Source organism: Corvus brachyrhynchos, unplaced genomic scaffold (genome assembly GCF_000691975.1).
Source record: "Corvus brachyrhynchos isolate BGI_N302 unplaced genomic scaffold, ASM69197v1 scaffold162, whole genome shotgun sequence".
NCBI lineage: Eukaryota > Metazoa > Chordata > Aves > Passeriformes > Corvidae > Corvus > Corvus brachyrhynchos.
The window spans coordinates 6,692,724-6,717,827 of record NW_008236696.1 but is presented as its reverse complement, the minus strand read 5'-3'; the positions used below and the strand labels follow the sequence as shown (position 1 = coordinate 6,717,827).

The following is a 25,104-nucleotide window of genomic DNA, read 5'->3' as shown; positions in this document are numbered from 1 at the left end:
CCTCCAAACAAATAACAGCGGGGGCATTCAAACCCCCCTGTGATTAGACATGGTCACCAAATCAGCAACAAGAAACACAATGAAAATTAAGAACAAAAGTCAAACAATCACCTAGAAAACAACAGGAGACCATGTAAGAACACCAAGCCAACAAGCACCCATTCCTTCACACGGAATGCACCTTCCTGCATAGCAGCATTTCACCCCATAGAGATGGAAGAGCTGGTGCTTAATGCTGACCCTGGAGACTTGCCCAAGTTTTTACATTGCTCAGCACCCTGTGCATAAAAGGGCAGCAGTGGTGACACTCCTGGTGAACTCCTGCTGGCCAAGCTGTCTGGCAGGTATAGCTAAAAAAGCTGGGTTTGGAAAATATTGCCTTTTATAGCTTATCTCAGTGCAGACAGCTGCCTCACACCTCTAGAAATAGCAGGATTTAACAGCCATGTTTGCAGGGACAGATTTTAAAGGTTCCATCTTCTAAGAAACAACCTACACATTCAGAAACAGGAGGCCAGATTTGTTTTGATACTGGAACCCCCTTCCATATGCTAAGCATACCCACGGATTTGCAAAAACCCTGCTCTGAAAACGGGATGTTCATTCAGCAACAGGCGACAAGGAACTTGCGTTCGCCTTCCTATAGAGTCTGCTCCCAGCACAATCATCAGTGAAGCAGCACATGATTAGGCTGATAGTGCCTTTTGCTGAAAATAGTTGGCAAATAGTGGCAGAGGAGAGCATTAAACGCTGGAAAAACAAGACTAATAACTTAAGTACAAATACCCCACAGGCACAGCCAATCAGCACCTCTCTGTTGTTCCTCTTAAGATGGAGCAAGCCAGGATCAGATCACAAAGCATTGTTATGATTTGTTCAAGGTGATAAGGACTGAGCCACGGGATTCACTCCTGGACCAGTCCCACAGCTGCAAACCCCAGCCCCAAGAGTCTGAAAGAGGTTCTTCAGCCTCCTCAACTCTATCATGCTTGTGAGTGCAACAGTGATAATGTTGTTTTCCTATCTGTTCCGGTTTGGCCAAATTTAGAAATATATCCTCTGAGAGAAGGCACAACCACCCCTCCCCCCACCAGGTTCGGGAAAAAATAAATTTTCCTCGAAGGAAAGTGAAGAAGATAAAACTATTTATTTAACAAACACACGGGAAAGGAAAATAATGTTAAATGGTAAAATCTTTCGCTGTAGAGGAAAAACCTGGGAAAGTGTTCGAGTCCTCCCTTTGGTCTCCTCGGAGCTGGGGCTTGGGCCGGGGCCAGGCCCTCTGTGCCCGGTGGAAAGTCCTCCCGATGTGCTCTGATGTTACAGCAATCAGGCAGTCCAGTAGAAAAGGGAGAAAATCCGAAATTCCAGAGAAGGAAAAGTTCAGCTCTCAGCCTCTCTGAGCTGCAAACTGCTTTGAGAAAGTTTTGCTCAGTTTTTTCCTCTTCCCCCTCTCAGGCTCAGTTTAGAGGCATAGAACGGCATAAAAATCAATTTCTGGGCATAGGCAGCAATATGGGATACACATCATAACGTCACCCCAAGACACTATCTTTTAGCAATAACAAGCTTTTTTAGATAAAAAGCACTAAATTCCCATGTGCTGATGCTAAGGTTGTAAATGGCTCTGAATCTAACAGGCTCTGAATCTAAAATCTTGCAAAATTTCCATGGTACCATCTTTTACTAGCAATAGTTGGACCAGGTGACTACAGCATCTTCCTCATCAAGAAATTTTTAAACTTTTTTTTTTTTAAAACTGAATGAAGGGGTACTGAAGACAACAACCTGCTGTGAAATGACCAAAATTCCTATGCAAACAACTCATTAGCAGTGTTCAAATGCAATTTAAATGACTAGTTGTTAAAGTGCTCCTCAATTTCATGGTAAGTTTCCAAGCAAAATTACATGCTATGTACTATTTAATTGATTGTTTTCTACTTCTTAACATCCATTTATTCCCTCCTCCTGTCCTTTTCTTAATTTCAAGGGATGATAACAATTTTTCAGGGAAGAAAGGGGAACAGCAAATGAGTTGAAGAGGGGTCTACCTGAAGAACAAGGCTGTAGGAGGGAAGCGGCTGCCAAAAACAGGCAGCTTCACCAGAACTCATCCCTCTGATATTTTTGCAGTAGGGGTGTGAGAGAGCACAGCACAAGGATTCTTTTCCTCTCCACCACAGGCAGCCAGGCTTCTGAAACCTGATATTTCTTTAAAACATTGTCCTCCCCCACCAGGACAAGCAGTAAGCACAGTTAACTATTCGAGGACATCAGTAAAGCAACAAGAGCAACCCGTTCCCTCCTTCTGGGCACGTTAGTCCTTGAACCAACACGCTCACTGGAGGAAAACAAGTTGTTCTCATTTGGAGATCTCATCCCAAATGCAAATACCTAACCCACAGGAGCAAAGTCCCCCCCCAAAGCTGACTGAAGAATTAGGCTGTGAGTGAGACCTCCTGCTGCGTGACCAGCTGGTACAGGAGGACGTGTATGATAAAGCTAATAACAACAGACATTTCTTAAAAGCCTGCACTCCACTCAGATCCCAGGAAAGAGCAGCCATACAATTAGGCGAGGTGCCATCTGGAAATTTCTGAGCTAATGATACGTGTTGGGATCATGTCCCACGCTAGCAACATAGATCAACTTTATGAAATACTCAATGCCTCTTGGTCTACCTTTAAGCAACTGATGCAGAAATATTTTGTGCTCAGAAAAGCATGACTTTATTAGAATAAGAGAGATGGGTTTAACAGCATCACTGCCTGAGGCCGCAAAGCACCCACCTGTCTGCAGGAGCTGAGCACAAACCATCACATGAAATACAGAGATTTGCACTTCTCCCAAATCTGCCACACAGTGCCCTAAGTTCTATGCCTGCACATCAGAATAACACCACTTTCCTCAGACTTCAGGCACAGTTTAGTACTTAATGGATCCAAAACCTTTGCCTAAAGAAACACAAAGTGTAAGATGTGCAGAGGTTTGCAACCTTCACCCCTTCCTTGCCCACATGTGCTAGTCCTGTGCTGTCTGGGGCAGCTTCTCTTACCTGCTGTGGGGCACATACACCCAACCCTTAGTGCATACTGAACGCCCTCAGAGCGCTCAAATCACAGTGCTGGTGTAACCCCTCTGCCAACTATGCAGTGCCAGCCCTGGATTGATCAGGCAAAAGCCGAGATGAAGGATGGGCTGTGAACCAAACCTCCTTACATGGGCGCTAAAGCAAGTCCTTTGTGTTTAACACATCATTACAAGAGACTGAGAGAAGCTTAAGAAAGGCAGGCATGGAGTTCTCTGAGCACTCTTGAGAGCCAATGCCATGCAAGGCTTCTCAGGCTGAAGTGTTTGTTAGGTGCCAGGCTAGAGGAGAGGGGAAAAAAAAAAAATTTAGACAGCTGTATTAATTTACAGGTCAGCCCTTAATGGCTCTGTTCCTGGAGCAGGAGAAAATCCTTTGTGGATCCTGGATAGCATCAGTGCCACTGAATCTGCTCAGGTCCTGGAGAAACACCAGACAGAGAGCCCTGGCAGCCTGCAGTCCCAGCCACGGGCATCACCTCGTCCTCCAGAGCTCCCCCAGCTCTGCCAGCACCCACCAGCAAAGGGGGGCACAGGCAGCACGTGGGGAGCTCATTCTTCACAGTCTGTCCAGCTCTCAAGTCACATCCTCGCAGTGGTGAGATGTTGCACAGAGAAGGATCAGCACATGAACATTAAGAGTCACAAAGCGCTTTCCCAGACGTGCAGATTAGCCCTGCCCGGAGCGCTGGGTTACGGCACCCAGGCACTGCTCATCCTTGTCTTCCAACAAACAGCAGCAGGAAAGGGAGGAAACTGCGAGGGGAACAGAATATCATCATTTCCAGTCCCACCGTGCTGTTCCCAAAACACCAAGCTCAGCCACAAGCAGCTGGTGCAGCCTGGATGTGCCACATCCACGTGCCACCAGAAGCACGGCCATCACATGGGGCCACGTGTGCGCACACAGAGGCAAAGCACAGCACACAAGGAGCAACACAGACCATCATCCCACTGCCAGAATTCCACAGGTCGGCACCACCATGCATGACAGAGGATGAGTGGCTGCTGGGGGAGTCGCTGGGCTGAGGCTTCAGGTGCTGTGACAGCTCCATACATGTGCCCAGTGCCCTGTTTCCTAACCCATCACCTCCCCTGCCCATTCAGGCTGGGCACTCTTTAGGACAGCAGTTCTTTCCTTTGCACCAAGCTCAGCCCAGCCAGGCTCTGACCCCAAAAGCCGCAGTAATCCAATCAGCCTTTTGAAACAACAAGGATTAAAATGCAGCTGAACTCTACAAACCCCCAGCATGTCCCAGCCACAGAAAAGGCTCCAGCAGTTCTTCGCCACTTTTTGTGGCCAAGTGCTTTTTATTGCACATCCATCCTCATGCAAACTAAGCCAACTATCTTTCCCTTTCAGAAAAATCCAGACAGTTTTGTACCTCAAGAACCTGCTGCAAATCCACATCTCTGGAAAAACCAAATCTCACATAGAGTATTAAGCCCTATTTAAAAGGGCAAATGAAAATCGACAAGAGGTTTAACTTTCTAACAAAGGTCTTAAGTTTAAGAGAGAGTATGAAGCAACAGGTCTGAAGAAGCCTAAAAATACCAGCTAGCTGAGAAGATACAAGGATTACTAACCAGCAGTGGGAACTATAAAAGGGTTTTCACCAGTGCCCCTTCCAAAGTAAAAAGATGAAGTGCAGCGCTTTCCATTTGAGGTGCAGGACTGGCTGCTCAATGACCCCCAGAGCAGTGTTAAAAGCACTCTGTACATGTTACATGCTCCAAATGACAAGAGGAATTCAGGATGGTGGATCTCTGCTCCAGATTCCCCAGCATGGTTTTAGCTGCCATGAATAAAACAGGAAGCAGAGCATCTCCCAGGTTCCCCCCACACCCCTGACTGTCTGGATGAACTGCAGCTTCCTTTCAGGAAACAGAAAGGAAAGAGCAGGAGGGGCAGGGGGAGGGGAAAAAAGAAAAAAAGCAGCCAGCTACAATACCAGACAGATTAAAAACTTAACACTAAGGAAAAATACAGAACAACACAAAAAAACACTGAAACTTTATCCAGTTACAGTAGCTAAACTTCAACTAACAGAACAGAGTTAAATATTAACATTTGAGAGAAAAAACATCCATGTGTTATGCAGTCCTTTAACATACTCTCTTGCTTAAGAGACAAAAATCATACATAAATTATGTTTTCCTTGCTGACCACATGAATACATCCTCATTTAACTCTACAGTGCTCTGCTGCCTTGCTGCACTAACCAGTGAAACTAAAAGGAAAAGCGTGACTGAATGGGAGCTGGCTTAAATTATCTTTATACCTACTCCTGAAGAAACATTTTGCCTTTGAGACCAATCCACTAAGCCAACGTTCCCTGCTACAGAAGGTTTCATTGGGTCTCTCGCTGTTGATCCACAAGCCTGCCTCCACCAGCAATGCACACACTTTGATGAAATCCATCTGACTAAACAAAACAACAAAAAAATCCCAAGTTGCTTGCTATAACAGCAATGATGCACTTACCAGCATTCAGGCAAGCTCCTTTGCTAACATGCTTCCCTCTCGAGCACATCAAATTTGGAACAAGGTCCAGGAGCAAGAGAGAACTGAAAACTGACCACAACAAGCTTCCAAAACAAGAAAGGGGGGGATAAAAAAAAAAAACCTTACTACAGGAATTCAAATCCTGCTTCCACCAGACCCTGAGTCACCTCCCCTCCCTTGCAATAGATCAGAGCAATGGGTAAACATTTCCAAATATGGAGATCAAAACTCCAAAGGATGTCAAAAAAAAAAAAAATCACCCTTCTCTCCCTGGCTTTGGCACAGGGATGACTTGCCCCTCTGGAGCATGAGCACATTGCCTTTGCTGACCTACACACAGCGTGGACATAGGGCCACACATAATCATCTTCAACTGTGCTTTGGAGGCTCCTGGCATGGTGGGTGTCACTGCATCTCTGTCCCCTACTACAGATGCACAGGAAGATTCCACGGGAGCAACTCCAGGAGTTGTTGCTGCTCAATGCCTGCAACAAACCTCTCTCTCATCCCTCAACTCACCAGCAGAAAACCTCCTAGAACTACTTTTTGGAGTGTTCTTTGAAGGCAAGTAAGCAAATTCAGGCTGTGGTTATAGCAACACCAGCTTGGCCCAGAAAAGGCAGGCTCAGCCATCAGTCACACCACATCCCACACTGGCTGCTCACCTGGCACAGGGAAGCTCCCCTGACCTGGCTCATCAAGTTAGTGCTTTCTAAAGAGCATGTATTTGAACTTGTGTTACAGAAAAACCCACAAAAACAAAAGACAGCTCTGCAGAAGGGCACAGACTGAATGGACAAGACAAGATATCCCTCCAGGTACAAGGAGCCCCAGGATGGCAGCACCCATCAATCCCTGCTGGGACACACAGCGCTGTATCCCCACCCCTGGAAAAGGGACTTGAGTGTCAATGCTCAAGCCCACAAACCAAATTTAAGAGGCAGAACAGTTTTCTTAGAGGGCACAAGTATCCCTGCAGAGTTTGCATGCACACCAAAGCAACATCCCCATTCCAGCACTCCCACAAGCATCAGTCCTCAGCTGCAAAGGCTGACCTACAGGCAGCAGGAGCTAACTCTGCCTGCCAGCGTGGGACAGCAGGCTCCTGGTAGCTGCAGCCATGGCTCCAGGAGCAGGCAGCCTCTCAGGAATGTGCAAAGCAGGACATTCTCAAGGCAAACAGGCTGCCCAGGCAAGGCAATCCAACCAGACCAGAGTGATTCCCCAGCACCACCCACAAGATGCTATTGAATTTATAGGGAAGGAATTCCAGAGCTGACTCTGCCCATGTATGGCCAAAACAAACTGTAAAAAAGCGACATTATAGTACATCTGGCTTTCACTGGTACTGAAGCACAGGCTTCGGGAGGAGCCAAAATCCTGCAGTGACAGAGGCTCTGCAATTACCTCCAGGAACTGAGCAGTGGTCGGGGCCTGTGGCAGCAAGAGTTTAGCACTCAGTATCACAGGTGACAGAAAACATTTAAACCATTGTTTTAAAAAGTAACAAAGTTCTCTGCCTTTTAGAATACACCCACATTTAACTCAGTGATCTATCATCACCACTGCAAAAAAGTCAACCTTGCCAGGCAGCACTAGCACACGTTCATTACACTGGTGGTCATAAAGGCAGCCTTAAAGAGCCAACAGTCCAAGTGCCACTAAGTGGTACACCAGGACAACCTCAATGCATTGCAGGCAGGGACTAGCTCTCCATGGGTACCCGATTAATTATTTTTCCAAAAGCCCACTAAAACCTCCCACAGGAGCTGTGTGGCTCCCAGCCATCAGCAGGGTCACCTGGAGATTTCTCCATGGTCAGAAACGGGAGATACTCTGAAAACCAATGTAAAAAGTGTCAGGTTCGTACAGGTTTTACCAACTCTGACTCAAGTTTTCCAGCCCTTTGCAGAAAACAATTCCAAAAGTATTGCTTTTTACAAGGGCAATAAAGTAGAGAATTGTCTAAGTCAAGGAAAGGAACAAAAGCATGGAAGGGGAACACCCGTAAGAGCAGAAACCCCATCACAGGCACACTCCAGCTCTGGTGTTCCAGCAGAGATGAACAGATCAGACTTCTCCCTAACAGTTAAATGCCACCACCTTGCCTGCCCTGCCAGCAGAGAAATATCAGCTGTGTCAGCACGAGAGGCAGAGGGCTTACGGAATGGGAGAGGAATGCAGGCTGCAGTAGCACACATGGTGGGGACAGGGACACAAAACCCAGGGGAGTGAGGGTTGCTCACATTGCCTTTGCCTTTGAACAGGGGTCGGACAGGGTACGTTTTATGGCGCTTGGGGTTGAAACCTGGGACTAATGCTTTTGTGACCTTAGAGGGATCCCTTTTCAGCAGCAAAGAGAGCTGTTAGAGGGGGTGGGAGTGCAAGGATGGGAGGGCAGGGGCCTGAACACATGAGGACAAGCCATTTCCCAGCTCCTGGCACGCAGCCCAGAGCTGCTTTTCAGTATGTGCAAGTTATACCCACCAGACCAGGAACGAGCACATGTCTCTTACAGGCTGCACTTGCTGATGGGAGACCCACAATGTGGCTACTCCCCCATCTCCACTTTCCCCAGGACAGCACTAGGATCTCCCCTCCTTTTCCCAGCTGAAATGGCTTTATACCCTCTCCCTTGCTACTGTGCTCACATTAAACAGACCTGAGCACCTGTGTTCCGTGACTGCTTCAGAACACCTTCCACCCCAAACAATACAGAGGAGAGAAACCAGAGGGATGGACACATCCATGTCCAACCATAGCCAACCAACCAGGAGCTCCCTGCTACATGACAACACAAATCCCCCTCCCTGCCGCAGTACTAAGCTTGGGAAGTGAAATCTTGGGGGCCTGGGAATAAAATCCAACTCAAGCCTCCTGCACAGCAGGATTGTTATAAAGCAGCCACTGGGTCAGGCATGGCTAATTTAAATTAAAAATTGCAAATTACATAAGCAGGATGGCTGAGAATATTTGATTCATAAAAACATCTTGAAGGGGCAGAGAACAGAGGGACTGCTGCAGCATCACAGGGACAGGGGCCACATAATGCAGACAGCAAGGATCAGGGACTCTCAAACGTACACACACACAACCACACACACAAACTCCTGCTCCTACACCATGCACGAAGGCAGATTTAGGACTTGCAAGCTGAAGTCCTGTGCAGTCAAAAGCCAGCATGTTTGTGACAGTTCCACAGGCAAAGGCAAAAACCGGGTGCAGAGGAATAAATATAGAAAGAAGTCAGGCAGGCAAAGCAGGTGCTGGCTTGTAAAACCTTGGCCAGAAAGGCTCCCCAGGAGGTTGAATCTGGTAGTTTTGCAACAGCTCCACAGAAAGACAGAAGAGACAGAAAGAAAAAAAGAGAACATGAATGCATATGCATTCTTTTATCACCATATATAGTATATACAGACATTTGGTATATACACCCCCAAGCTCTCATATGCCACTGTATAGTATATACTATATATGCATTGCCATCTTTGTTTCCATGTGCCTACACTCGTACAGCCTGTGTGTGTGTATGCATTTCTGGTGTGTGCACTTGTCATTACCCCCACGTCGCCTCTCCGTGCGTGCTATGACACCACACATCGCTCCGCAGAACGTGTCTGAAGCCTCAGCACCATGGCCTGGGATGACTTCTGGACACTCACAGCCTCCCACTGCTGAGCCCTTCTCCACCAAAGCCTCTGTGTGTAAGCACCACCAGGGAACTATCAGTTTGTCTCTTATTTTCCAGTGATCCCGCTCCCCCTCCGAACTTTGAGAGCTACGAACAAGGTGCCACTGTTGGAAACACCTGAGATCCTTTCTGAGAAGTTGCCCCTTGTGCCTGTGACTTGTGTTTACATACCAGTTCTCACGCTGCACAGCCTTTACTGGTGGGATGAACTCAGAGCAGGGCGTTTGGAAACACGCAAGGCTCCACCAGACTCACGACTTCAGGTTTCTTTCCCAGCCCTGAAAAGAGAGACACTTGAGTGATGCACACTGGATGGGCTTCCCAATGGCTTGTCTCCAAAACTGCAGTTTAACCCACACAACTTCTGGGAAACGCAGCATTTCCCCCCCCCACCTTTCTTAAGCAGAAGTGTCCATACTCCTGGACACCTTTCAGCACTTCCAAAAGCAAGACCCACCACCCTAAACTGGGCCAGTGACCAGCTATGTCAGCTGCCAGAGTCTGGCCAACAACTCACACCTCCTCAAGTCACCACTCCTTTACTGCTCTTAATGCCACTGAGAAGAGGGAAGGACAAGGAGATGCCAAATGAGACTTAAAATAAGAGAATAGGATGAACATCTCATTTCTGGCCTTAGGCACAGTGAGGGAGCTAGAAGGCATAATTTAAGGCCTTTTGAAGCTCATGGGGTTACCATTACTGTGAGCAGAGCTACACCACCCTCAGAGCCCTCCCCCTCAGCACAGCCCTTTCTCTGAGGAGTTCTGTCCAATTCCCACTGGGGACTATCTCACCCTTTCCTGAAGATGAGAAGCAGACACCACTTTTTCTTGACGTGACCTGCACAGTGTTGCTTTTGCCCTTCTGCAGACGATGAACATAGAGCACAGGGGACTACCAGGCCATGTGGCCACCGTTTTGGAAGTGGCATGGGACATGCCAGGACACACGTCAGGGTGCACCCTACGGAGGCCAGCAGCATCTGAAGTGCGCATTCCTTCCTGTCCCCATCAGCCCCTGGACAGCATCCCATCCCAGCCACATCCTGGTCACTCTAAAGCCCTATCTCTGCCCAGGACAAGCACAGGCTTGTCTTGTCCGCGCAGCTCAGCGGAGAAAGTTTCTGCTATTTGCTGCTGTCACTATGGAAAAGCTCAGTTCAGACTTGTTTGTTGTACCTGTGCTGTTCATGATGGTGCATGTGAGCCCACAAATCTACAACAAAGCAGCAAACTGTACAAGGGTGTTTGGTGGTTCACAGGGCAGGTCTCTCCTCCCTGTCACACAGTGAGGTGGCTTCCTGCCCTTCCAACATCCCTTGTCCCCCATACAATGTCTGATACTACAACAGCCACAGGGCTCTTGCCTCTCCCAAGCAGCGGCACACATCCACTGTGCCAACACCACAAGAGCACACCAAGCTTCATTCTGACCCAGTTCAGTCCCATGGTCCCTGTGCTGGCACCCAGCCCTGACTCCCCACAGGGATAGGCAGGTCTGAAAGTCCCCAGGACCATGAGAGCTCCCCTCAGGTGTTATGAGGACAAAATAACTGGAAATTGCAATGGCCTCTCCCACTCACTGCGGGGATGAAGATGAGTAACTGCAGAGGTTTATTGCTGATGAACTCAGCCAAAGAGCAATTTCTGTCCATCCATCAACAAGGAGACAAGTACAAGCAAATATTATGGTTGTGCATGTTTACTTTTCATTTAAAAATGATGTAGAGTTACATACAATTTAGGTCCTTCCCACAGGCTCCTGGCAAAATGCCCTTCGCTCTTATCTGCAAAGGCAGAAGACAACAACATTCCCCTCTGGTTCCAACACTATTTCATTTCATCTCACAACAGCACCTCCAGGAGCTCCAGGTAAGACAATGCTTTTTGGGACCCAACCTGTGTTTAAAATATCTTGGCTCAGGATTGTCTCCCACCAGGTTTAACTCACAAAATATTTACAAGATCAGTGATAGGACTTGGCCAGTTGAACTGCATCTTCCTGGCTTTGCTTCCCACATCAGCTGTCCCTGTCACCTGGGGTTCCTGCAGCAAGGTGAGCAGGACACCACATACCCTCCTTGAGGCATCCAGCTGAAAACTTGCTGTGAAACCTCCCTCTCAGCAGAAGTGGGACCCAGCAACCCAGTGATGCCCAGGCAGGCACTCCAGGCACTCCCTCCTGGCAGCACATCCACAGGTGATAAGGACAGGGACAGCCTGACTGGTCACAGCAATATCCATCTGAGCCAGTCTATCAGACTACTCCATTAAAGACAAAATTATCAGAAGCAGTTCATTCACTCACCAGCTGACAATATTGATGCTGTATTGACAAGTAAGAATCAATATTTCTCAAGAAAAAAAAAAATGAATTTAACACACAAGTACAGAAAGCAACTTTTCCTCTGTTTGCAGATTTAAATCTAAAACCAGTAGTTTACAATGCCTGAATTTAAGCATCAATCCTGTGTTATGGCTTAAGTTTTCTTAGATTGTTCCTATTTTTCAGGAACGGACAGTGGAAAAACCTCTACAAGAATTCCAAGTTTCAAAGAGCAGCAGTCAGCACTTTCAGACAAGCAGGCGTCCCTAACATAACTTCACAGTGGCCATGTAGAAATGGAAGTAACCAGACTCCACAATCCCTTTAAATGAAAAAATCTTACCTGTGGAAATGACTTCAGCTAATTACACTTCTCCCACAACAGCCTGGTTTGAATGGCAGCTGATTTTCTGACTACTCAAAAGGTGCATTCGCTTTTAATCTCCTTTACACTTGAAAGCGTTACCAATATTTAGAGCCTATTTATTATTATAATTATTTTTTAAATCAGCATAGCTGTACTTGTTGAAGCCCAAGTGCAAACACCAGTTGAAGTGGGATAAAGCAGCCTCGTGCTGGGATCCTTTGCTCCATTCCTTCATGAAGCAGATGGCTCAACCTGACAGCCACAAGGAAAATTGTCATTTTAACTGTTCCAGTCACCAATTTTTAAACACAGACAAGCTCTCAGCCAGTCACCCACCAGCACAAACTGACACGGGTCCCCCCCCTCTTTGATTGGCAGGTGCACGAACAGTTCCCCAGATGCCAACCTCATTCAATCTGACCTTTTCATTTTAAATGAAAACCACTTAAAAGCCTGCCCTGTTCTGACATATGTCTTTCCCACTCTGTGCCAATGTATTTGTTATTTGCTGGCCAAAGTTCCCAAACTCAGAAATCTCACGTTATCTCCTCCACTGCCAGAGCCCTGACCCTCAGGCACTCTTGGCCACTGCCAGCACTGACGGTCTCCACTGAGGTCTCCACATTCTCACACGTCGGAAAAATCAGACCCCTTTCATGCAAACCTCAATCCCGAGTCCAACTCTGACTTAAAGTTCAGCTTATATGCATTAGTAGCTTTACACCTGAACACAGCCAAACACAGACAGGGACTCATCTTTCTGCACTGGGACACTGACACACGCAGGATCTGGCCCTAACAGTTTTCTGTATTTGCATCTGTGCTTCTCAGGTTTCATGTACTAAAATTAAACTGCCCAATTCAACAGTACACTGCTGAAGTTATCTAATAAAAGGATCACACAAGACAACAAAAGCTGGGGACGTGTTTCCTCCGCTCTGCTGCCAGCACAGCACCTGCTCAGGGAGTCACCAACACAACACAAACAGCCCGGCTGCTGCCTTTTGGGATGTCAGATCCTGTGCTGCTGAAAAGCAGTAACTCTGTGAATGGTTTCAGTCTGCAAGGAAGCACACACCCCTCCTAGACAGCACTCAGGACAGAGCTGCTTCCAAACCCACCACAACCCCATGTGTCAAAATTAGCTATAATGGGGCTTATCACTTCCGAGCTCCTGGTCCAGCCCTTGTCATGGAGGAAAGCTGATGCTGACCGCAGCACAGACCGTCAGCTTGGATGGGGAAAATGAGTTCCCATAATAGACCAAACTCCCTGGCAGCCCCAGCATGCTGCAGGGTGCAGAGGCTGGTGCTAAAAGCATTGCCCCAAGGGAGCCCCAAGGTTCTGCAGCGGTGCACAGCCAGCTCTGGGACCAGGACACACATTTTTGTCTTTGTTGTCCCAATTGATTTTCAGGTTTTTCATGGGGTTCATTAAACATGACTAAAACAAGAGGGAGAAAATGAGTTAGGAGAAGAGGGGGGGGAAGAAAACACTTCAGCACAGCAGCACAGAAGGGGGATGGGATCCAACTTCCACTGAACGGATGGCATCCAGCTTTCCCAGAGATTGCTGTATTATAGGAAATGAAAAGATCATTTGGAGCAGAACAGATCTAAACAATGGCTAAGGAAGCCGTGAGACAGCCCTACCTACAGCATCCTGGCAGCCAGGAGCCACCCTGAGCTGGAGCCACTGGGCCACAATGGCCAGGAACCAACCCAAAAGCAGGACCAGCCATTCTGCACTCCTGTTATTTTAAATGCCCAAGGACAGCTAGAAAAAAAGGGTGGCTAAGGAATGAGAGGAATCAGCATGTCCGTGCCAGAAAGCCTGCAGGTCCCATGCTGGAGCAACCTTTCAGCAGCTCCCGTCACTGCCAGCAGCGCTGCCTGTGATTTACACATCTGTAACTGACACCAGGATTGGATCCTGTATTTTCAAGCACAAGCTACTGACCTCAAGCTGCTCATACTCTCTCAGTTTAATGGAAGTGAAAGATTTTCGAAGCAGCCTCAGTGAGTTTTATTTTCATTTTTTCTTTTTCCCCCACCATTTGCTGTCTGCATTTCACTCAGCCTGGTCAGAGACATCCTGAGCAAGAGGGGGGCAGTTTCACTTTCTCACTCGAATGCACCCCAGCTTCTTGATCAAAGAAGGATAATCGATCATGCAGCATCAGAGCACCGCAGATCCTGGGTTTCAAACAACAGATAACATTTTTCAATCCAAAACATAAAAAATGCCATTCCCTCACTCCCCAAGGAATGGCCACCCTCCCCAGGCAGCACTGGCAGAACAGCACCCTAACACACCTCTTGTGTTGTAAGGTGCTCAGTCAAGAAGAACAGCCTGACAGTGCCCAGGAGCACAGGGAGCAGAGCAGTGCTGTGCCCCAAGGCAGGATTCCAGCCCAGGGTCTCCTGCAGCCCACCTTTAAGCTGAAATCTCTCAGGGCAGAGGTGGCATGTGTTTGCTGTGTCAAGTCCAAGGGGTTTATTGTAATGTTTTATAAAAAAGCATAGTGTTCCTTTAACCATTTTGGTTTTAAATGGCCAAAATTTGAAGGCAGAGAACACCTTTCCCCAGGCTTGCTCAGGTGCCACCACAACAAAACCCTTGGTACCATGGCAAGCCCTCTTATCACTGTCCTTAAAACCATTTGCAAAAGAAACTTTTAAAACTTAGAGCCTACATGACCAGACAGTCTTCCTGCTCAAGGCTTACATTTTATCCAGATTACATTTTTGGCCAGATCATTTGAAAAGAGCAACAAATAGCTGGCAGACAACTGGATTCCACACTCCTGTGCCCATGTGGTCAGGCTTGGTATTTTTGAAAACATTATAAGCCATGGAGATGTTTAAAAAAGCACAATCAACCAGGACCAGTAAATCTCTCTGGTTTAGAAATGTTTGCCCTCCCCAAGCATTAACCATCTTCTTTCACCTTTATACATTAATAGCAAACTGTCCCAGTCTCAGACTTTAGAACAAGTACCTCCAGGTGAGATGAGCATGTATTAAAAAAAAAAAAAAAACAAAACAAAAAAGCCCAAACATAAAGCCAACTTTCTCAGTGTTGCTTCTCCCCTCTCCAAACAGCTGCCAGAAGAGGCCAAAGAAGCATAATCCTTCAAGAAAAAAAGGAAAAAGTTTGGATGGCTGGATGGGGCAGAGAGGCCCAGGTAAATGTGGACATGTGGCAATCACCCAGCAATGTGTGGAACAGCCTCACTGACTGCACCTCATAAAAACATTTCTGTTTTCAACAAATGTTTTTACTGTCGCAAATAGAATAATAGGAAAAAACCCAAGTTGTTTTTTTTCCCTTACAAGAAATGAGTTGCAAGCTGACATTTCCCTCAGAAAGCTCCATTTTGAGAAAGGACCCATTTATTCCAAATATAGATAAAAATTTCTGCAGCAATTCTGACAAGCCCTAATAACTGCTCTTATTACATCTGAAAAGTACGAGGGCCACAGAAGCCTGTGTATGCATCCACCTTCCGAACAAGAAAGTACCATTACTTCCATCATAGATGGGGACTGAGACATGCAGAAGATACATTAAAAGGCTGGTTTAGTTCCTAAATTACCCTGACTTCAGCTGGAAGCCAGACTCCCAATTGAATTTGGCCCTTATGCCAAAGGAATAAAAAAGAAACAAATAGTAGGGGTAGCACTTGAGGCAATGCTTTATGCTTTTCCTCCATGTGATGGAGAAATTGGACTGCTCCCACACAGTCCCCACTCCAGGGTAGGGACGGGGAGGGACAATGGCGAAGGTGTTATCCTTTGCTTTGCTGTGGGTGACAACCTGCTGTGACCATCACACAGAGCCCTGGACCTTACTGCAGACAAAGCTGCTGCCCCTCTCCTTCCCCAAAGGACACCTGAACATCACCACCACCGGCCCTGGGGTGTGCAAACCTCAGCCTGACATTGATAACTAGAAAAGGAGACAGAGGCGTCCAGCAAACACAGCATCCTGACAAGGGGAAGGAAAGGCAATCCCAATGCCCCAGCTCAGCAGGACCATTCACATGCTGTCCCACAGCACAGCTGCCAAACACCCATCTATCCAGCACAGAGACCTGGTGACCTGCCTGGAGGATAACACTCAGCTCCATGCACTTCCCCTGCATGTCAGGTCAGGACTTGCTCCCACAAAAGGCAGGGAGAGCACACAGTTGCCTGGCACCACACCCCATACGTGTTCCCATCCTCCCAGCAGGGACTTGGGCGCAAGCAAAGGGAAGGTGGCAGAGCTTGGACCCCCCTTCACCACCTTGTGCAAGAGAGCAGGACACACAGACTTCCATGGGAATTCTGTCGAATATTCTCCCACCAAAGGGGTTTAATTAATAGCCTGTAAAAGGGGACTGTGAATGCCATTGTACCTTGATCTGGAGAAGGAAATACACTGGACTTTAACTGCATTTCCTTTATTTTTTGCCTACAGCACCAACAATGACTATGAAATTGCAGCCCTGAACCTCTATGATTTGGTTCACTTTGTCTGCATTCCTGTTTCTCAGTGAAAAGAAAGAGGTTTCTGGTTTGCAGAGTGGCAAAGTTAGCAATTACACATCTCCCAGCACCCTTATGGGATCTCACTGGTGCTCACAGGGAGACATTGCGCTTCTTGCCATGTACCTGATGGTTTCTCAGCACAAAGTTTTCTTGGCTACTAATTTTCTGTGTTCTTCCAAGAGTTTGCCACGTGATTTTCTCCAGCCTGCTACACCTGAGCACTGTATTCAGGAAGAGTACAGATCGACTCATTTGAAACATTCGCTACAGCGTGTGATCGCAACATCACACCAAAGGTACAAACCACTCGAGACCAGGAAAGGTCTCTTCAACCTTCTTCTGTCTCGCTGTGTGATTCACAGGAGCGCCTAACAGCGTAACACCACCATCACACCTGTCCTCACCTACTCCTACCCTACCATACTAAGCTTGTCAGCAGTAATTTTGTCAACTGCATTTGAAGCCAGCATTTGTTACTGAGCCAAGTGTTTTTATTTTTGACTTGGTGATGGGGAAAAACAGAAGGGAACCGTGGAAGCTTTTGGAGGCAAAGATCTCTCCAGGACTTGCCAGACAGTATTTTCAAAGACTGAATTGGCACAGCATCAAGGAAGTCTGCATTCAATGTGCAAGCAAGACCAGCTTCATGACAGCCATGAGCCAGGCTCAAGGAGCATTAGTGACTGTAGTCAGGAAAACAGAAGGCAGAGGAGGAGAGAGAAGGACTAATAATGCTCCTCTCACAAGAGTTTCAGCCCTATGCCTGGTCACCACCCAAGAAGGAAACACAGAAAAAAAATGATGGGGGACCTTCATGAACAACTGCAACATCTTAGGCATCAGTGGCCAAGTACAGGTCAGCACATGCCAAGACTCACCACACAGCAGTGTGTGAGATACCACACTTGGCCTTCAGCCTAGAAACAGGAGACACACGTGGGAGCAGTGTGGGAAGAGCTGGCAAGCAAAGGCTGTGTCCTATCAGAGCTGTGAATCTGCATGTTACACACAGGGGCTCAGAGCAGCCTTGCAAAAGCCATTCGCCCATAGCCACCATATATCTGGTTACAGAAACACAGCTGACCTGATCACCAGGTCTTTATCAGCATTCACAGAGACTACCGAAGGTCAAGAGAGCCATCACCCAGGAAAAGAGGACAAGCACAGTGAGCTCAAAGGAAACTTGACAGGCCAAAAATGACTGCAGTCACAGAGGACCGGGGAGAACTCGCTCATGTCACCCTCTTTTTCTGAGGCGCTCAGAGGCAACAAAGCCTCTGACCTTTGATTAAACCACGCTACCCTCACAAGAGGGGGCGGCTTAGGGGCTCAGGAACTCAATAAGAAACTATTTATCTCAAGGTCATGGGTTCATACCCTCTTCAAGTTCTTTTTTCTTAGTCAATTAAAACAGGACACTCCATCTGCAATAAAAAACCTGTTGCTAAGGGCACAGCCAGATACTGCCTCATCAAACAGGCAGATTAAGAAAATACAGCCCCTTTGCTGCTCCCTGCACGTCCCACAGCAGAGCACAGCAACTTTGGGAATGCTTCCTGTGCAAAGTGAACACAACTGACTTTTGTACCCAGGGTGGGAAATGAAAAGGGGGCATTGCAGCTGAGCGGGCACAGCTGCCATCACCAGCCTCCACAGCAGGTCAAACACATCATTTACAGAGCATTATGAATGGGGCTGATCCTGCCCCAGCTTCTGAAGCTAGTCCTGAGAGATTCCTGCCCACCCCTGTACCACTCCTTTGAGAGGATGGATGTTCAGCCAGCGACTAGTGCCCAAACAGCCATTCCTCCTACCCCAGCTGGTGCTCAGAGGCCCAAACCCCACCATGGTGGGGATAAATAGAAGGCTGGAGAGGTGCTTCTGCTTTTGCACACACAGCCAACAGCAGCCACAGAGCTCCAGGCCCTGCTTCCAGGGCACCCAGCCACTTCGGACCAGACATCTTTCAGCCCTTAACCCAGCAGTGCCATCAGACAGCCCTTCCAATTTGCACTGAAGGAGCACAAACACTTGCATGGACACTCAGGACCAGCCAAAAAGGGAGAAGACCCTCTGTGCCCCTCCTGCTGCAGGTGCAGTCCTGTCTAGGCAAAAACTTGACAGAAGCAGAGTCTGGGCAAACAGAAAGGAAAGGGGACACCTTCCACTGTAATAGCAGGCCCAACTCAACACATGGATCAAAATCAGTGTATATCTGAAACCAATTACTGATAGAAACTAAACTGTCTAGGAACAAGGGTTCCTGGTAGTAAGCATGCACAGACATTCAAAACAATTTTTTTTTTCTTCTTGCTGGTTTTTAGCCCATAAAAAGCCAAGATAAAACATGCTCTGGCACACAGGGTACACACACTCACTTCTGTCACCTTTAATGGCTTCCCACCAAGAAAACACAGCCTTGATCCCAAATGTAATTATTAGCTTCATAACATTTTTCACAACCCCATGCTTCTCCTGTACTTATCCTTTGGTCCAACAGCAGGCAAAGGATTCAAGCACAAACTCCCTGTGCACCAAGATGCAGCTGCTGGCCCTGATGGGGCCCTGCCACGCATCATGGCCAGTGCAAAGTAAGACAGCACAAGCAAGGGGTTTAGAAACAAATAGGAAGTCAGCATAGTTTTGTTCTGTTCACCAAAGACAGTAATTATTTTGGAAAAGACTACATAGCCTTTTGGCTTTTAATTAGCAGCAAACCAAGTCCACTGTGTTCCTACGAGCGAGAAAACTATTAGGGGTTATGGTTCCCCAACCAAGGTAAACAAATCTGTACCAGTGCTTCACCCCCAGAATAACTTCTGATTGTCAAGCACAGTTACCAGGGGAATGAACAGCTTGCTCTGCAAGCTCCTCACTCAGTTAAACTAATGCAGACAAAAGGGCTGGGCAGCAGCCACTGGCAGCATGGGCTAAGTCAGATGTACACACTAGTGCAGCGAAGAGACCGCAGTAGGTTCAGTGATGAGGGACAGGCAGAGCAGCCCACAGCCCCTGTCAACAGAAGACACCCAAGACTTGTCCTTGAGGTGCTGAATGGCAAAAACTCATGTGGTCTGTGCCCTGAGAAGACTCCCAGAAGTTTTAACCACACGTGTGTATTCAGAGCCATCATTCATATTTCGTGGAGACTGATGAAGAACTGAGTGAGCAAACACCTAAGGAAAGTTCTTGATTTATTAGTAATCCAGGACTATTCTACTGCTGCCCCAAGCACTTCACTTATCAGCCTTATAAATACAACTCTGCCTGAAAAATCAGGACAGCCACCCAGCCAGAGCACCAAACAGAGGCCAGGAGAAACAAGTACGGTCCTCAGTCCTTCTTGAAGACTTCTTGAATCACAAATGAGAGAGTCCAGAGACAACTCCAGAATAAATCGCCACTTCAGTAACACTTGCTTGTCCTCAGAGGTGTTAAAGCTTGCAACTAAATGTTGACATTTCAGGAAAAAGAGGGAGGCAAGTCAAGGATACAGGCCATTCAGGAGCACGATGACTTCACACATGACCACCAAGGAGGTGGGCACATCAGCACGTAGACAAAGGCAGGCAGCAAGCAAAATCCACAGCTCCCTCCTTTCAACTAGATTTTAATAAAGTGGGAGTGTGTAAACATACTGCTAAATCCCATTCTCCCTCACAAACTAAAGGAAGTTGTGTCTCTGATGTCAGTGGAAGCCCAGCCTAGCCCTCGCACACTGTGGCAGAGCAGCCCGAGGCAATGGCAGCAGGTGCCCCGCTGAGCTGAGCCCACACAGCCACCAACACACACAGCTCCAAAGGGATCTTCTAGCAGGTGTTACTGAAATCCTGGGCATCTCTCTAGCAAAGTGCAATGATATTTAACTTCCTTATGGGCTCTGGAGGCTGCTAAACATCTGTTGGGATTAGTTGGTTCATGTTTGTGAAGTGTACACAAACGCTAGCATAAGGAAGGAGCTGGCCTATTTATGGATGTGAATGCTGGACCAAGACCCAAACCCACATGCTATATTTGCACATATGGCTGTATCTCCCCTGACACGTTTCACTGTTTTAGGATGGAGGCATAAGGTGTCCCCTATAGCTTACAGCCTGCCTCTGCTCACCGATAACTTCAGTGCTCCCCTCCTCCACTTCACCCCATCCAAATGCTCAATTGACTTTTGCTAACAGGCTGGGCCAGCGCAGCTCTACCACGAGCCCCCAGATGGGGGTTGCCCTTTGTAAGGGAAAACCACCTTCCCTCAAGCTCCATCCCACTCTCTGGAGTGCTGCAGATCACACTCACAGCCCACAGACCTCCAGCAGGCTCCCAAACACCCAGCGGCAGCTGATCAGCCACCCAAATTCCTTGTGGCAAGGGACTTTGCATCAAGTTTCATGTTTCTCTTGGGTGTCCCTCCCTCACACAGAGGCCTCCTGTGAGTAAGGGCTGAGGAATGAGACAGCGAGTACACACAGCTCAGAAACTGCAGCGATAAACAGCCATGAGGGAGATGAACTCCCCAGGAAGGACGGGAAGAGCCCAAGTAGGTTTCAGATTGAACCATGCACATTTGCTAAAGGGATATAAGTGGCAATGGCTTGCAGTGGCAGAGCCACAGTAGCCATACATTCCCATGACCCAGAATTGCTTTGCACCAAGTTGCAAGTCCTACGTGTACAGCTTTCCTCTGTCAGAAGCTACTGCTTCCTTTTCCTCCACACATTTCAACACTTATCAGGTCTTTATCTTAGTCACATTCTGCTAACAAACACTTTTTACATCCTTTTGATCTTTGCTCATAATCAGTCACTGTGTCCCCACGTCAATCACTCTGCTCTTCTCTCACCATTCTTTATCTCCCAGGCAGGACCTCCTCAGACCCAGAGGTCACTTCACGGGTGCAGCTTGTGCTCTGTGCTTGGGCTCACAGGAATTTGATGCACAAAGTTTGCCAGACTCACAACTCTCCTTCAGGTAGCAAAACAAGTGCCAGGCCCAGCCCAAGATGCTACTAGTCAAATTTAGAGATATGGATAATACAAGAAAATGTTGGCTATGGGATATGGAAGCAAAAACAAAGGATGAAAGGAGCCCAGGAGTATACCAATACCATACCCAGAATTACTCGTGTCTTTCATTAGATGGCTAGGTCTTGTCTTTCTGGAGATCAAGAGCATCTGGAATCACTTTCATTCTACATCAGGTAGAATTTGCACAACTAAAACACAAAAAATATCCCCATTCTAGCAGGTGCCTCTACCAAGGGAGTTGAAACTAACTGAGATGAGCCAGTGACTTTCTGATAACACAGCTACCTTTGCACATCCAGCTCCACCCAGGAAAATGGGCACGCCCTTAATCAGGCATGAATCAATCACCTGAGACACAAGAAATTGTGTTGTTGCAAAAAGAGTTGCAAAAACCCATCAGGTGGCTTGTACTTCACTGCTCTTCAAGGGATGGGGAACAGCCAACAAAGCTGGAGTAGATCACTTTCGCTCGGACTTCTGGCACATGACAGCAAAACCCAAGACCTAACACACCACCTCAGGTGTGCAAATGAATACAGATTGGAGGCTTGGGCCATGGCATCCAGGGAAGCAAGATGATGTGAATATGAGTACGAGAGCCCAGAGAGTGGCCTGACCCTAGACAGCGTGGGGACAACCAGCACAGATCATTTTAACACACTGGAGCAATCCTCTCTATCCTATCCCAGGGCAGAGCACAGAAAAGCAATACACCCAGCAGTGCAAAGGTGAGTGGATATCAAGCCACCTGCCCTGCATCCTTAGAGACATTTGATATCCAACTGTAGGAACAGTGCCCACAACACACTGCCTGTAGGCCATGTGTGCAATAGGGCATGGGAGTAAACCAACTTCATCCAGAATGACTTATACATGAACACACCCTGCAGGGATCCTTGTGTGTAGTAAGGCAACGAGCTCTTGTAGCTCCTTCTCCCAGGCTACGCTAAAAATTTCTCAACTAACTTCCCCAGCCTCTATACACCCCAAGTTCACAGCTCTCCCACGCAACAGAGCAAAACATGCCGTGCCAAGCCATGGAAGGAGGCACGCAGGCACTCTGTGAGCTGCCATCCTTTCACCCAGACACTTCGAGGACCTAGGTGGGTGGAGTGCCTTGGAAAGACATGCGTATTTATATTGTTTGAAGTTCACCTTCTGCTCTGGCCACATTCCCAAACCTTGGATGCAGAGGGAGACACTCGAAGAGGCCTTACATGCCAAGAACGCCATACTCATTCCTGCAGACATGAAGGTCCAAGGCATTATTCCTAACTTCCAAAATGTGCTTCGACCCCACAGTCCTTTACTTAAAGCCACTGCTACAAGCCTGCAAATGTCTGCACCACTCACAATAGGATCTCCTGCTCTGTATAAGGCTGACTCTTCACTGAAGTGGTCACTCTGCATGCTACAGTAGGAAAGAAGCCTGACATTTCCTCAGGTAACTTTAACCCTTCTGCACTTCATTTGTTCCCCATGCGGCTGCCTTGAGAGCAGATTAGGATTTGGGTACAGGACAGCGCTAAAACTTAGTTATCTTCAGGCGCACAAGTAACTGTGGAGTTCAGCTGGATTACTCATACACTTGAATTTCAAACTTACTATGCAGAAGGTTCACCAAGACCTCCTTAAATGGCAAAGATGCAATGCCGTGTTTTCCAAGCTCAGCTCTGCATCCCAAGGAACTCGAAAAAGAAACGGATTCTCTGAAAAAGCACCAAAGTGAAACTGTGCTAAGGAAGGCATCATTTTCATTCTCCAAAAAAATAGCCTGCAGGATCAGAAGTGATGAATAAGCTTTAAAAGAAGCTTAAACTACCCTGAAAAATGTCAGTCACACTGTACATGGGAAAACAAGTCACTGAGGAAGCGTCAAGCAGATGATGTGAAGTCCCCATTACTTCTACTTCTTGAAATATGTTTTTATACATAAATACCACCTGGACCTTAACCATCTTTGTGGCTCATTTCTTGACCTCCTCACTACCACATTTCAGTTCCAACAGCATTAAGCTGCTCTAGACTCCAAATGCCAAATACCAGCTTCCACACTAAGCTAGGCATTTTAATACCCATGCAAGGTAAGTACAGGCTTTGTCTCCCAACCAAGGGTAATAATGATAATGCATACAGAGGCAGGTACAGCAGGAAATATGAGGGAAGATCAGTCTGTAATTACAAACAATTCTTTCCAACCATTTCTTTGCTTTATTATCAGTTATGACTGCACACTTAAGAGAACAGCCCATGTCTAACTCCTTTTTCTTCCATGATTTCAGTGTCAAGGGTGATGTGAGACAATTAGTCTCATGCCTCTCCAAGTCTCAGTGTCCCATCAGTAAAATGGCAAGAATAATTTTCCTTCACGTTGGGAAGGCACTACAGAAATAGTTCCTCCAATGTCCCAAGTGCTCCGATGAAAGAGCAAAGAGGACTCCGGAAAAGCACAAAAGAAAATTAATAACTCTGCATTCTGTCTCGAGTTTGAACAGTACATGGTAAATAAGGACTGGGGCCACACACTGCACAAAGAGAAAAGCAACTGAATAGCCTCTCATCAAGTATCACCTTCCACTCTGGACACAAAGAGTAGGTGCTCTGGCAATTAAGTGGCTCTCTCATAATACCTGCTTGCAGGGGAGGCTGAAATTAAGGCTTCAACGACCTTCATTCTGGCATTTCATAGCTTTGGAGCACTTGGACTTTGCATCTTTAACACCATTCTTTTAACAAAGTTCACAGCATGCAATTAACTACAGGTTTGCCACGTGGCTGCCACAGTCACTGTCCATTTTTCTGGGGAGATCCAGATTAAAGGCTTATCTTGGCCGCACTAATACCTTGAGGTATCTCTCAAGATTTGCCCAAACCAATGATAAGCAAATCAGGTCTCTATCTCAAACAACGAGCTGTGTTAAATCCCAGCCAGCCGATTCCTTCAGCACAGAGCTTGAACAGGAACACCCCTGACTCCCAGGCTAGTGAGGCAGTGATGATGCAGCAGCTGGAGCTACAACCACTTATCAGCTGCTAATTCAATCACTCTCCCAACCCAGCCGTTGCTGCCTGCACTGTCTGGGAGACTCCTTGCTTTCATTCATGCCTCACTAAGTGGAGTAATTCAAGTCTGTTAAGGTGAGGTAATAAACTGCTGAAACAGAGAGCTCCTTAGGGTACGTGCACACAGCACGTTGAAAATGCACATTTCTGACACAGAAACCACCCCAGCTGGGGTACAACCAACACAGCCACTGGAGCAGGACCACCCACAAGTCACCTGTAACAACACCCCAACATTCTCTTTCCAAAAAGCAAACCTCACCAACCTGAATTCCATGCAGCAGCCACGCGGCTGAAAAAGCCCTGCAGGAGATACTTAAATATAACAGAGCCAAATTTAAGGTAAGGTTTGGAGCTGGACCACTTCTACCCCACCACACAGTGCAACCCTACCCATCCCATGGGGCTCCACAGATCCTTTTTCAAGGCCCATGGGACAACCTGTCAATTCAGCCTTCTCTGTCCCACCTGCCTTTACCCAGACGTCTGGGCTGGTCTCGCAATAAAGCAG

The 25,104-nt window shown here is 47.3% G+C and overlaps 1 protein-coding gene across 1 annotated transcript in view; it reads right to left on the bottom strand.

The window, feature by feature from the left end:
* Positions 1 to 9,582, bottom strand: part of LPP (LIM domain containing preferred translocation partner in lipoma) — a 313,431-nt gene extending 303,849 nt beyond the window's left edge. Inside the window, exon 1 of the mRNA XM_017726845.1 lies at positions 9,456 to 9,582. The gene's annotated coding sequence lies outside the window, so the exon portion shown is untranslated. The remainder of the gene's footprint in view (positions 1 to 9,455) is intronic.
* Positions 9,583 to 25,104: the final 15,522 nt, after the last annotated feature.